Genomic DNA, 15513 nt, shown 5'->3' on the forward strand with positions numbered 1-15513 from the left:
CTCTGGCTGGGCTTCTTGATGATGGGAACTGGTGTAGGGCTGCACCCTTTAGGATGCCTGCAAGGCCCAGTGACCAAACCCTGTTTGGCTCATCTCAGACCACTTCCCCCTTGCCAGCTGCAGGCCCCCCTTCCAGCTGCACCAATGTGCCCGCTCCTGCCCACTTCCGGGCCTTTGCATTAAGCCAGTAAGTCTCACATTTGAGCGGGCCTCAGAATCTACCCCCAAGAGATCCCAGATTTCTCCGCCTCACCCTCAGAGTGTCTGATTCAGTCAGTCTGGGGTGAGGCCCAAGAATCTGCATTTCTAAGAGGTTCCCAGGCGACCTCATGCCGCCGGTCCAGGGACCACGCTTTGAGAAGCGCTGGTGCAAGCCATCCCCCTCATCTGTCACTTCTTTGGGAAAACTTCCTGGACTTTTCCAAGCGACATGAGTGTCCCCAGTTATTTGCCTTTGTGGGACCTCGCACTTCTCCTCATGGCTCTTAATCACATTTTGCATTTACTATGAATTTGTGAAAATGTTCAGTTGATGCCAGTCTCCCTCTTTAAGTGTATATCTGTTTTGTTTCCCATTGTCTCCCTGGTGCGCAGCAAAGTGTTTTGCACATAACAAGTGTTCAAAAAACAGTTGCTGTGGGAATGAATGAGTGAATGAATAAATACACGCAAAAGACTTTCAGAGGCTTGTCCAGTGACCACTGGCTCAGGCAGCTCTGGGCTCTAGCTGCACAGTGAGGGGAAACAGGGGGACAGCTTGGAGCACAGCTTCGGGGGTTCACACACAGTTGGTGTCACCAGCTGTGTGACCTTGTGTTGGTTGCTTAACCTGTCTCTGTGTTGCCTCGCTCATCTGCACAGCAGAACCAGCAAGGGTACCCAGCTCACAGGGTTGCATGAGGTAAACTGAGTAATCCATCCAGAGTGCTTACCATGTATGCCTGCCACATAGTCAGTTCAGTTCAGCCGCTCAGTCATGCCCAATTCTTTGCGACCCGACGGACTGCAGCACGCCAGGCCTCCCTGTCCATCGCCAACTCCCGGAGTTTACCCAAACTCATGTCCATTGAGTCAGTGATGCCATCCAACACTATCTAAAGCTATGTCTTATTGTTCTCAAAGTGCCTGCCAGCGAGGCCCTGCTTGCTTTTATCAGACCCCGTCCAGGGGTCAGCTGCTAGAGTTCCCTCTGGTGGACTTAGGTAAGACCTAGACCAAGGAATTAACCCAGGGGTCTGCCTTTGGCTGGACTTTTCCAGAATCTGCAACCCCCTCTTGCCGGGGCTCAGTGACAGCCGCCTGCGGTGTTTGTCTTGAGGGAGGGCGTTGGGACGTGGCTGTTGCCCCTCTGCCCATCCCCACGGGCCTGGAGCGGGCATTTCTGCTCTTCCCTCACTGCCTGCCTGGCATGGAGCTGACTCACCGCCAGGAGGGGTGGTGATTAGTATGCAGGGCAGGTACTGGGAGGAAAGCTGTCTCCACGCAACAGCTCTTGATGCATTTCTCTGATTAATGTGGCAGAAAGAACATTGCAGCTTTTTCCTGAATGGTCGCCACGTGGAGCCGGAGTCATTAGCATCACGTCTCCCGCTTGCCATGACCTGCTGACCACCCTAAGTAGATAAAAATGAAAATGGCCAAGACAGCTGGCAAGGCCCAGAAACAAACTGCCTGGTGGTTCTGCAGCCATGGGAGAGTCTTTCATGTGGAAGTTTTCCGGAACGGTCCCGCCTTCCCCATCCTCCCGCAACACCCCCCACCCCATAAAGCTGACCTTAAAATTTCTGTTTCTGTCACCGCTGGTTCCCAGCAAGGGCAGAACCCCCTTTCTGGGCCTTGGAGCCCGAGTCCGAGCATAAGCATCCCTGCCTCTCCCATAGGTGGGTGTGCCCAAGTGAAAGATGATGGGAGGAGGGGGAAGGGATGCCAGGGGGAGGGATCAGACTGGGTGAAGGACCCTGGCAGTGGCAGGAGGTACCTAGAGCATGGAGTGGGTCTCTGCTGGGCAGAGAGGACAGGTGGGGTGCAGCAAGAGAGAAGGCTGGGGATCCAGACTTTATCCTGAGGGCCACGGGGAGTCATGCCGTGTGGAGGGACGGTAACTCGTGTGGAGTAAGACAGGGTGCTCTAAAGATCCCTCCCTCTCCACTGTGATGGATACTGGGGACTCACGGAGAAGTGGGGGGAACCGACCGGAGGCCATTGCTGCCTCCAGGCGGGTGATGCTGCTGCCTTGAATTAACACCACAGGTTCCTCAGGGCGCTTCCTCTGCAGCCGCTGGGAGTTGGGGCATCTATCTGCAAACCTGGGAAGACAAGTGCTCACCATTGCTCAGGGAAACTGAGGCAGGCTGGGGTGACTTGGGAAGTGACAGCCTCCCCAGGATGGGCATGAAGGTGGGGAGAAGCTCCTTCTGTATCTTTGGTCTTTCCTTGGCTCCTTGGGGTTGGATTCCTGTGACCGAGCTGTTCTGAATAATTGGTTTGGGATTCCCCCCTCCGCCCACCTAATTTGCTGCTTTAATTCTCTGGGTCTCAGTGTCCCCATCCATGCAGGGGGAGAGGGTTGGCAATCTCAGAGAATGGTCCCTGGGCTTCCTGGGAAGGATGATGGTAAGGCAGCCCCAGGTTGCAAGCTCAGGCCAGCTCCATTCTTCTCCACCCAGTGATGCCTGTGCCACCGTTATCCCCCCCGCACCCCCAACACACACCGCTATCACTGCCTCATTTGGGTGGTGGTCTTCAAAGCCAGCCCCACCACATCCACTTGCTAGAAAACAGGCCTCTGGACTCAGCCCGGGGCCTGAAAGAAATGAGCAATGGCGCTAATCGCGGAGTCGGCAGGAGAAGCTGGGAGGAGGCTGCCTGGAGACAGAAATCATCTTGTGATGCGCCAATTACCGATCAGCTGGGACATAATTGCGGGGCTGCCATCCCGGCTGCTGGAGGTACCAGGCCTCCCTCTCGTTAATCAACGATAATCCAGAATTACGACCCTTAATGATTTGCAAAGACACTTAGGCACACACGCACACATGCTCTCGCACGGACACAAGTAATTGATAATCAACCATGTAATTTGAGGCAATAATTCTGTCCGGGCCAGATGACAGGCTCCACCCTGCCAGCGGAGGGGAGCCGGCATCACAGCCGACCCCGTGACGGCTGGCGGCTTCTCTGGGGGATGGAGGCTCTTTCCCTTCTCTAGGGTGGGTGCCGAGGGGGCCCCCAGTTATCTCCAGGCAGAAGGAAGACAGAGATTTTTGTTTGTTTCCTACTTTTATTCATCTGTATTTTCTAATTATTGCACATTAGAACTTTTGTAGCGTTTAGAAACATCCTTGCTATTATTGTTTACTATTGTTCTTTATTCAGGGCCCTAAACCAATGGTCTCTAACTTAGGGAGCATTCAAATCACCCAGGGAGATGGTTAGAGAGGTGGATTTCTAGACACTTCCCTGGTGGTCCAGTGATTAAGACTCCTGACTTCTGATGCAGGCAATGTGGGTTCAATCCCTGGCTGGGGAAGTGAGATCCCACAGGCTGCATGGTGTGGTCAAAAAGTAAAAGTTTTGGAAAATATGTGGATTCCTGCACCCTGAGCCTGGAGATCTAGACTCAAAAATCCAGTGTGAGACCTAGTAATCTGCATATTTAATCAGCATCTCAAATGATTTGGGTGTAGACTGTCCACAGACTGCACTTTAAGAAAAGTGCCAGTCACTTGGTCGTGTCCACCTCTTTGTAAGCCCATGGACTATAGCCCACCAGGTTCCTCTGTCCATGGGATTCTTTAGGAAAGAATACTGGATGGGTTGACCATTCCCTTCTCCAGGAGATCTTCCCAACCCAAGGATCAAACCCAGGTCTCCTGCATTTCAGGCAGATTCTTTACCATCTGAGCCACCAGGGAAGCCCGTTAAGAAGAAGAACCCTAAAACAATGGCTCCCAACCCTGATTGCACATTGCAATCACTTAAGGAGATTTTCGAAAATTCTGATGCCCGGGCAGCCCCAGGATCTAATAAGACTTAACTGATCAAAGTGCACACTGGGCATCAGGAATTTTTTTTAAAGGACCACAGGTGATTCCAACCATCAGCCAAGGCTGAGTCCTATGCCTCATCACTCCAGGTGGGCTCCACTGGCATCTGTCTTCCCAACCTGTTTCTGTTCTTTACCTTGGAAACCTCTACCTCAGTTGTCTCAAACTTTAACATGCATATGCATCACTTGGGATTTTGTTAACGTGCAAGTTCTGTTTTGGAAGGTTGGGGTGGGAAGGCTGCAACCCTAGACACAGTTCCAGGGGATGATGATGCTGCTGGTCCTAGAGAAGGAAGAGTCTCTTTTCCTTTGTTCAAGGCCAAAGCACATGGATTTTGGTGCCAGGAAGTCCTGTTTATAGCACTCTTCTTCCGGGGAAAGCCGGATGCTGCCTCTGCAAAGTAAATCCAACCCACTCTTGCGCAGGTGGCTGACTGCCTGCAAGTTACATGTTTGGTTCTTTTAGGGTCCTGAGAATAAGACATGCTCAGTCTAACTCAGGTGATGGGGCCCCAAGAAATAGTGGGAAATGGTACCTTTCCTGGAGGAAAGAAGATAAATTATTCCGAAGTTGGGCACAGAGTATGAAGCAGTCACTGGCCTGGGGGCCAGGTAAGACAAAACACAGGTATGTCCCACGTGGCGGGGGCCTGGTGGACGAATTCCTGGAAATGAGAGCTTCCTGGAGTTAGACCTGGGAGGAGGGCTGGCAGTGGGGAGGCTGGGGATGGTTGTTTGTCTCCCACCATGGCCACAAGCATCTCCCATTCCAGGATGGGCATTTGCCATGTCCATCTACAGGACAAATCTATTTACCCTTCTCCTGAACTTGTTATGGCCTCGTGACTTGCTTTGACCAGCAGAATTCGGTGCAAGGGAGCTATGCCATCTCCATGGCAAGCCCCTTAAAGAGCCTGGCAGCTTCTGCTTTCATTCCTTTGGAAGCCAGCTGCCATGTAAGAAACCAACCACCCTGAAGCCACCATACTGGCCACATGGGGGAGGCCACGTAGGGAAGTGCTGAAGTGCAAGGCATGTGAATAAGTCTTCTTGGTCCTTCCCTCCCAGTCTGGCTGCCAGCTGAGTGCAGAATGATCCCGGCTAGTGCCACATGGAGCAGAAGAACCAACCAGCTGAGCCCTGCCCAGATTCCTGACTCACAAAATCAGGAGAACCGGTGCACTGTTGCTTAAAGCCATGTCTTGAGTCCACTGTTATATTGCAATAGAGAATGAAAACACTTGGGTTCCTCTCTCAGTTCTGACACCCATAGGCAAGACTAGTATGCCTGTCAGACCTCAATTGCCTCACCTGCAAAATGAGAGTTAAATGAAATCATGCATCTAAAACCTGATGCCAAGGGCCTGGCGCACTGCTCTGCTCACCAGATAACTGTAATTTATGAGTATTAGTGAGGACATGTCAAGGTCCCCATACCTGTGCTCCACCCAGATTTGAGTGACAGCCATTCAAATCCTCTTGTTTCAGGCCCTCACATGAATGGCCATCATTCTCCTCTGATGGAAATGGCCTGTCACCGTGGCAGCACCCTGGCTAAGAGCAGCAGCTTCTGAGCCAGGAAAACATGGATGTCTTCTGCCAGTTTCTAGCTCTGTGACCTCAGGCAAGTTATTTAATGTCACTGTGCCTTAGTTTCTTCACTGGAAGAGGAGTCAGACTTCAGAGGAAGTCAGCCTAGCTGCTTTTCCAGGAAGCCTACTCTGATTAACTTCTCCCCACCACATGTCTCTAAAGAGCGTTTTGTGGTGTCCTATTTACAAGGTAGGTGCTAACTTCTGAACTTTCAGAAGAGAGCTGAAATTACCTATATGGGTTGGAAAAAGGGTACAGAGGACCCTTGACCATACTTCATTAAGAAAAATAGCTTTTCTTTGTTGAGCCTAAGAGTTTGTATGTGCTTTGCATGCATTGTCCTCACAACACGCATGTGAGGGAAGGACCGTTGTCACCAGGCCCCCTGTGGGGTGAGGGTCCTGACCTTAGGAGCCAGGTGGGGCCCTGTAGTGGACACTCGCTTGTTGCTGTGTCCAGCATGTTTCTGTGTATGAACGCTACTCCTTTTCCCTACATATCTTAGGGACTAATAAGAAAATATGCAGAAGAAATACTTACCGAAATCAAAACAGATGATTTCTTGTCTAACTCAGGCCATCTCCCCTGACTTCAGGGTACATCCAGGAGTGGCTGACTTCTCACTAACCTGGCTACTAGCCCCCTGGTCCCAGCCACCATCCTTTGCCTCCATCCCTTCACAGTCCCCCTGCTCTCCCGCCGTTCTCACCAGAATGATCCCGTTCCCGTGCAGGAGGGATGATGTCACCGTCACTGAAAGCTCTGCAGTGGCTCCATCTCACTCAGAGTAAACACTAGCATCCTCCCAGTGGCCCTCACAGCCCAGCACCATCTGCTCCTGACCGTGAGTCCTATCCCTGCCCCTGTTCTCTCCAGGACAGCCTCTCTGTCATCAGGCATGCTCCTGCCTCAGGGCCTTTGCATCGCCAGTTCCTCTTTTACCAAATGATTACCAGGTCCACTCTCACCTCTGTTAGATCTTTACTTAAATCTTACCTTTTTAGTAAGATCTTCCCTGACCGCTCCATTTAACATCGCCCCCCCCCCACCCCATCCTGGGGCACAAACCCCTCTTCTTCTTTGGTTTTCTCCACAGCACACATTACCCTCAAATGTCACGTTTGTTCCACTTGCTTATTTATTTTTCTCTCACTGCCCCACCCCCCCAACACTCACACACAGAGACACACAGTAGAATGTAAGCTCTGTGTGGGATTTGTGTTTGTTTACTGCTATTGCTTCAATATGTGGCAATAGCTCAATAACACCTTGTTACATGAATGAATGCAAAAGTAGGCATACACACAGAGTGTGAGATGATACCACAGACTTCCTCAAAAAGTAAACCTGGGTAGTTTTGATACAGACGTTAAAACATCCCTCTAGCACTGATTAGTTTCAACCCTGACTTTTGCTGTGTGTGTCTGTGCATGTCCACAGTAAGGGCCACTGGGAGTAGAAATTTGTTGGTTGTGGCAGTGATGGTGGATCTTAATAAAAAGTCATTGAGAACATCTCTCCCCATCCTCAACAAGCCCCCAAAGCCATACTAAGAGAGACCAGATTCACCCAGCAGTCTGGAAGAGAACAGGGATCTGGGAAGACAAAGGCCCCCAGCAAGTGACACTGAGGTGAAGCAGTCCAGTTAACTCCAGCAGAAAGATCCGCTGCGGCCTGGAACATGCAGCGTGGGGTCTTGCCATCCCAGCCTCGTGCCCACGGCCCTCCCACATCCACTCCAATGCCCTCTCATTAGAGGTTAGAGCTCAAGGGTCCAGAGTCAGGGGTCTGCCGGGGTACCTAGTCGGGGGGTGGGAGAATCTGGGGAGACTGGCATGCCCCAGGAGCACAACAGGGTCCCTTCCGAATGCACCAGAGATCCACAGGATGGGAACAAAGGATGAGGCTCCCTTGAGAAGGTATAGTTGTTGGTGGTGGCTTTTAACTCCCTCCCCCTCCACACCCCACCAAATACAGCATCCTTGAGATCCACCCTAGGGTTCCTCCTTCTGGTAGAGGGGGGAGGGGTAGAGAAGACTTATGAGCTACAGACGAGGACACTGAAGCTCAAAGGGCTTATATGGCCTGTCCAAGGTCATTCCACACGCGGCAAGTCCAAGATGCAGGAAACTTAGCTCACTGCTGTATCCGAAACAGCTTCTGACATGGTCTTGGAGGCTGGGTTGGCTCAAAAACGAATTGGCTCCCCAAAACCTAACTTACCTGTCACTCATTTTGTCTGTCACTCACTGTCAGTCATCCCTCCAAAAAACCTGGCAAATGGCCAGGTGGGCCACAGGTACTCCGTGGGTGTTGGGTTCAACCTACCAGGCAGCAGCAATCACGTTGTGCTAAGGAGGAATCCCCCTTCCCGCCCCAGGGCTCCAGAGCGGGCAGGCCTGCACCTTTGGCCCTCAGCCAGCAGGGGGCGCACACACATTGTTTCCAGTGGGCTTCACACCAACCTCCCCAGGTGCCCATCGCGGTCCTCCCTGCCTGTGCTTGTGGGTTGCACACACAGGGCACCCCCTGCCCTGCACGCCTTGAACCAGCCTGTTTCATGTCAGGAGCCTTCCAATTGTGCAGTTGTCCCCAGCAGGCAGCCCCCCAGCAATGCATAGTATCTAATATTTACTGAGTGGTTTCTAACCCAGGCACCTGGCTAGGCACTTGACAAGCTTCACCAACTTTACAAAAAAGAATGCTAAGCTTGTATTTTCACCTCACTTTAAAAACAAGAGTATTGAGGTTTGGGGCTGTTAAGTGGGTACCCTTAAGACCTCCCCTTTCTGCTCCAAGGTGGGAAGAATGTTTGGGGCGGGGGCCGGGGCGGGGCACTGGCTGAAGCCGAGGCCTCCAGAGAGAGCAGGATTGGAAAGAACCCTCCCCAGAAGAGGACAGTTCCTACCCCAGTTCTGCTCCCCAAAGCTCTGGGCGGGCCCCTTGAGCAGGCCTGCCAGCTTCGTGCCGCTCTGGTGGGGCACCCAGGGACACTTCCTCTTCGGTGTCCGTTCCAGCCACCTGGCACACACGGGGGGGTGTCCTGGGTGGTGACGCTGGCAGTGGTAGTGGGAAGGGGAGGGCCAGCCTCGTGGGAGGAGAGCAGGCATCAGGGCACATCACAGTGGACCAGCTGGCTCACTCCCGCTCTGACATTTTACATGTAAGGAAACAAACTCAGACTGGGGAGGCCACTGGCCCAAGGTCACCTAGCTTGTGATGGCAGAGCCAGGGCTGGAACCCCGGTCTTTGAATGACCAGGCTTTAGCTGACCATGCTATTTGGGGCCTGGAATTGCCTCTTTCCCACCACCCAACTGCCCACCATGTCCCTGCCATGCTCCATGTCAAACTGTGCCCCTCCTGATATAGGCCCGGCTTCCTGCCCTCCTTTTGTGAGAGCTTCTCTCCCTGTGTTGGAACCGTGGCTCTTTAACTGGCCTGTTGAACCCGCATTCTATTCTGAGTTAACTTGCCTCCTCTCTCCCCAGTGGATTTTGAGACAAGAGCCAAGGGATAGGGCAGTCCAGTGGATACGGCACTGAGCCAGGCACTCAGACACTTGAATTTGAACTTGGCTGAGTTACTGACTTGCAGTGTGCCTCAGGGGAGATCACTTCCCTGGGCCTCAGTTTCCCCTGTGGTCTCAGGTCAGGGCGTCTCAGACGCTGTCCGTGGAGTCTGCCTCTGGCCAGAGAGGACGGGGCCCTGCCCCAGATTCAACAGCAGAAACCTTGCTTTTTTTTTTTCTTAAGTATTTGGGTTTTTTTAAGGTAGAATGGAGGAAGGTTCTGAGGCTAAGAGAAGTTTGAACACTAATTTGAGGTCCTTTCTAGTCAAATCTTGCTGTCCTTTGTATCTCTCTCGCCCCTAGTCGGCTAGCTGGGGTAAGATATCTTGCATAGAATAGTCTAGATAAATATTTGCTGACCGAATTGAATGTCAGCCCTGGGAAGCAGGGCTGTGTTGAAGCTGACTGGGCAGAGGGGCCAGGCAAGAAGTAAACAGCCAGAGGGCAGCTGGAGGGAAAGGGGGCCTGGAACCAGACCTATGAAGGAAGAAGGCCTTCATAACGGGGGCTGAGGCCGCCTCGCATCTGTAGCTTCTGCCCCGCTTCCTCCTCCGGGTTGTCTCCTGGCTTGCCCCGACAACCCTCCTGCGGGGGCTACGGTGTGCTTGCACACACCCTGCCCCGTGTCCTGTCAGGGCCGCCCACGCAGCTGGGCGGACGTGAGTCTGGCAGACACTGGTGTGGCTGAATGCTCCTGGAACGAGGTTCAGAAGGGCCATGGGGCTGGCACGGAGGAGAACTCTGGCCCGGTCAGCCAGCCAAAAGTCAGGCGGGACGCCCGGCCCCAGGGCCCCCAAAGGCAGGCCTGTCGAGGGGCTGAAGTCTGCGGGGTCTCGCTGGGTACTCTGGGAGGGGTGGATGTTGTGCGCTCTCTGTCAGTGGCAGGCCACGTTCTGCATGGTGTGGGCATGTTAGTTCTGCTTCCAAATCTTGGCTCCTCCTGGAGCTACAAATTACACTCTAGCCTCCGTCCCAGAGCAGGGCTTCCATGCTTCAGGGTAATCAGGGACCACCCCGACTGCACAAGTGTGGCCGCCCACGATCAGAAAATCCTGTGTCGTGCAGGGTTTAATCTGACCAGGGTAAGAGGAAGCCTGAGCAGTACAAAGGAATGCCATTTTTACAGGCCGAGAAGCCCCATCAGGACGCTTCCTGACGTAACGGACGAGTTTCACTGTCATCGTAGCTGCCATTGCAGCCCACCCGTCTCTGCGCTGCTCTAACCTCACTGCATAACCATCGGTCATGCCTTTGGGGTCCTTCATGCGTTCACCTCGGAACATCTCAGAGGAAGCTCTTTAATAATTGCTAAGAATTAAACATGTGCAGGTACTTTATCAACTTTATTTTGTTTAGTCATCACCACTACTCTGCGAAGTTGATCTGTTAGAATCCCTTTAGCTACAAGTAACAGCAACCTTAACAATACTGGATGAAGACGGGGTCCCTCACTGAACAGTGAAGGGACTGATGATCTCAGGACAAAGTCCAGAGATGAGTGGCTCCAGGTGCTGAATGATGCCACCAGGACCCCAGTTCTTCCCACAGTTCCGTTGTCGTCCTTAGCGCGTTGGCTTAGTTCTCTAAGTAGTTGCCTTCATCATAACAAAATGGCTGCTGTGCCTCCAGCCGTCAATCCAGACATAATGGCCAACTGCATAAGGACAATTGTTTCCTTCATGTTTTAAGAGGAAGGGAATATTTCCTAAAACAACTCTCCAGACATAGCCCCAAAGATCCCTCCCTACATTTCATGGACTAGAACTGAGCCATAGATCCATCCCCCAAAGAATCGCTGGCAAGGGGAACAAGATACCAAGATTTATTTTGACTAATTAGGGTTTCCCCCTTCCCAATCCTGTGTACAAGGAAGAGGGGGTGGATTCCTGAAAAAAAAATTCAGGGCACTAAGGGAGAAAGCGACTATTGGGTGGTTATCAACAGTATCTGCCACACAGGTAATTATTGTTATCTACATTTTACAAACAGGAAAACTAAGCCTAAGAGAAATGAAGTAATGACTTAAAAGTCACAGTAAGAGGGGGACTTCCTTGGTGGGTCAGTGGTTAAGACTTGCATGCCTCACAGTGTGGCCAAAAAAGTAAAAGTGACAGGAAGAGGCCAAGTTAGGATTTGAGCCCAGAATTGTTCAACTCTAAAGCTCTTTCTACTATACGATGCACAAAGCACTATTCTATATCTCCTTGTGAGTAAGCAAGATTGTTATATGCACCTCTATTTCAAATTCTTGCTGGAACAAGGAACAGTATAAATGCTCAGACACACATCTTATTTTACTGTCAATAAAATTATCAGAATTTACATTAAGGTATGTATTTATTAGCATTTATTTAGGGCCTTCTAGGTGGCTTGGGGATAGAAGGGTAAGCTCTGGCCCTAAATTTCATGAATCCCCAGTTGGGGAGTTGCAAGAACAGATAATAATACTTTGTGAAGTATGCAGACTGTCACTGAAGAAAGAGCAGGGATATGCTGGAGACCAGTTTCACAGGAAAGGCAAAAATACTGGCTTGGGCTTTGAAACATGCATAGAAGTTTGGTCAAAGAAGATGGAGGGGAAGCATTCTCTCTAGGCAGAAAAAAGAGCCCTGCAAAGGCATAGGGCTTGAAAGTTCATGCGGCGTTCATGGAACAAAGGGGGATTTAATGTGGTCAGAAAGGAATTGAGGGGCAGGAAGAGGCAGAAAGGAGATTGGAGGCAGTTTCCCAGGGGCCTTGCGTTCTAAGCTAAGGAGTTTGCCTTGATTCTGTTAGGCGCCTGGGAGATTTTTTTAAGCAGGAAAGTAATGCGATCAGATTTGAGTGATTTTGAAGACTTGGAACCCGTAATGAACCCAAGTGAATGTGAGTGGGCAACATGAAAGAAAGGAATCAATGGTTCAGACACAGATGCATGCTTCAGACATGTGGATCCCTATGCAAGTTAAGTCACAGAGAAGGAACGAGAGCTCTCCCCACATCAGCACCGCATCCAGCTGTCCTTGGGGCCCGAAGTGCCCACACTAGGGTGTGTAGGAGCTTCCAAAGGCTCGAGAAAACCACAGAGACTGTGAATAACTGGATTCTGTGTGTGTGCTCAGTCGTGTCCGACTCTTTGCGACCCCATGGACTGTAGCCCACCAGGCTCCTCTGTCCATAAGATTATCCCTGAAAGAATACTGGAATGGGTTGCCATTTCCTTCTCCAGGAATAACTTGATTAAAGTATCCATACTGAAGGAACATACTGACTCTGAGATTACTACTAAAAGGTCATATTGTTTACTATATTTTAGGTACTCTGCTAAATACTCGATATACGTCATCTTATTTAATTCTTACAACAATCTTATAAAGAAAACAAAGTAAAAGTCTGTCTGACTATGCGACCCCATGGACTGTAGCCCGCCAGGCCCCTCTTGTCCATGGAATTCTCTGGGGAATTATACTAGAGTGGGTAGCCATTCCCTTCTCCAGGGGATCTTCCCAACCCAGGGATCAAACCCAGTCTCCTGCATTGTAGGCGGATTCTTTACCATCTGAGCCAAGGAAGCTTAGGATAAATCACATTGCCAAAATTTGATGTGTATAATTTATGAAAATAGGAGGAACCCGGAGGTTGGCACGAGTTACACAATCACATAGTGTGGACTCTGGATTCAGACTCAGCTGTGTGTGATAAGGACTCTAGAGTAAGGCAACCCTGAGTTGTAACTGCAGCCACCACTTATTATTACAGCTGTGTGACCTGGGACAGGTTGCTTGACCTCTCTGAGCTTCCTTTTCTTTATCTATACAGTGGGGATAATAACGGAAGCCCCTTCCTTAGGTGTGGATTGGAAAAGAGAATGCATTAAAAAACTCTAATACAATGCCAGACATAGAAGAGGTGCCCAATGAATGCCAGCTGTGCCAGTCATCATTGTTATTAATATCCAAAGGCTGGGCTGTTAAGCACCTTCCCAACCCACTGTGGAGCTTCCCAGTTGGAACTATGGTAAAGAAACCACCTGCCAATGCAGGAGACTGAGATGCAGGTCTGATCCCTGAGTCGGGACGATCCCCTGGAGGAGGGCGTGGCAACCCATTCCAGTATTCTTGCCTAGAGAATCGCCATGGACAGACGAGCCCAGCCGGCTACAGTCCATGGGGTCCCAAGGAGTCAGACATGACTGAAGTATCTTAGCACGCATGCACAACCCGCTGGGGGCTGGTGTGTGTGTGTGTTAGGGATGTGGGGGGCAGGGCCTTCTGAAGTCAGTCTGTTCCCTGAGCAGAAAGGAAAGAGACTCTATTACAGGAACCATGACAATGTTATTGGTAAATAATCTTCAGATTCACAGGCCAAGGAGAGCCAGAAGCTGTGTCCTTTGGTTTCCAGCACTGCAGACCCCTGCTTGCTCCTTCCTCTCTTTAGGTCTCTGGGCCCTGCCGGCCACAGAGGATTGACTGAGAAGGAAGCTGCCTTCGCACTGAAGGTTGGCTGGAGCGGCTAGCTCTGCCCTCATTCGGGGTGGCCCTCCTATGGAACTGTTCCCACTCCTTTTCTCAAGAACCAGCCTCAGTGGAGTGTCTTTCCAGGAGAGCCTAGCTCCCTTTACTTTCAAGAGCTGTGTCTACCAGTGAGGGGTCCTCATCACCCTGGGTCTCATGGACGTGCCTTCTGGTTTTGTGTGCAGATGTTTCCGATACATGCGTGCATGCAGCTGTGTTTGTGATTCTGGTCCCAAGGAAAGTTGTGCTGGCATGGGCTGGGGGTTGGCACCACCTTGGCAGCAAGAGCCCCAGGACACCTTTTTTGTCCATTACATTGCACGCCTGACTGGGCTCTCTGCCTGCTGGGTGAGTACTGAGCCCCTGCACTTTTCCAGCTAAATTTCCAAGTGTTCTTTAGGCAGAAATTACAAGTGCTGTTAACTTGAGAACGAAGTTCGGAGCCCGGCACCCAGCTGTTCTCCGCCCATCTCCTGGAGACTGGGGTGCTTCACACACAAACTGACACAGAGGCAGCTGCGGTCACGAGACTGAAAGATGAGAACTGGCGGACTGGCTAAACCATACCTTCGTCTCAGCGCTTTTTGGGTGCGCACAGACCTTTCCGGTACCGTCTGCCCTTTTGCTTGGCCGGCCTCTTGCATAAGACCTGGCTGCCCCCAGCTCAGTCTTTCTGAAAAACATGTTTAGTCCCCCCTCCAGAGAAACTCAAAACACAGACACTCGTTATGCGTTTTCCTGGAAGCATTCTATAGCTCCAGCCTGGGAAAGCTTCCAAAAGTTTTCCGAACCAAAGATAATAATAATAATAATAATAATAATAAAGAGGTGGGGGAGGAGAGAAGTTTGGGCAAACGTTCCAGTTGATTAATGTTCAAGGGAACAGACTTGGACTGTAGGGAAAGAAAAAAGGAAGGGTTTTCCAGGTCAATTTAAACATTTGTGCTGTTTGCTTTAAAGGCAATTCCAAAATCGCTGGCCTCCCCAGAGCGATTTTTTTGGAATCTACCCAGAGGGCAAAAACTTACCATCCCTTCCCCCATCTGGAAAGCTTTCACACCAGGGGCCCTACTCATTCTTGAGCTCTGGCTTCAGAGAGAAGGACTTTTCTAACCTTCCAAAATTCCTTGCCCTCCCTCACCCGGGTGACCCACAGGAGTTTATGTTTGCTCCACCCTGCAGCAGCTGCATTCCAGCTGTGGCGTCGTGAGGAAACATTTAAGAATCCTCTGGCCAGAAAGGTAGATGAGAAATGTGTCCTCATGACACCTGAACGTGGGCGGGGATCTACAAACAGAGACACCCCGAGGAACAGATTCTGGACTTTGGGTTCCCTAGGCGAAGAGCCAGCTGTCAGCTAACAGGAAAGGTTTTTAGTGGTCTTACGGATAAACGTGCTGCCTGCCCCCTTCCCCTCCCCCCCCACCCCTGCTGTGAAATGCAAGAAAAGGAAAGTCAAACAGATTTGTGAGGCAGTCAAAAAATATTTTCACTTACTCATGAGCACTCATCTTTTTAATTAAAGCACAGCCTCTTGCTCAAAACAAGCCTTTGGAACAACAGAGTAAACAGAACCTTAATTTAGGGATTTGCCAGCTGATGTTGACTACTGTGGGAAGGTTAGAGCAGCAGCTTTGAGACAGACGGTGGGGCGAATGTCTCCTAGGAACTTGCCTTGTCTTCCAAAGATGGGAGGGTTCAGGTGCAGAGAGGGGGACCTCAGAGACCAACCAGGGTCCTTTAAGTGCATCGAAGTTGGCCAGACAGGGCAAGCCTGAGCAAATGGCTTTTCTGGCAGCTGAAGCCCTC

This window comes from Bubalus bubalis, chromosome 11 (assembly GCF_019923935.1).
Source record: "Bubalus bubalis isolate 160015118507 breed Murrah chromosome 11, NDDB_SH_1, whole genome shotgun sequence".
Taxonomy (NCBI): domain Eukaryota; kingdom Metazoa; phylum Chordata; class Mammalia; order Artiodactyla; family Bovidae; genus Bubalus; species Bubalus bubalis.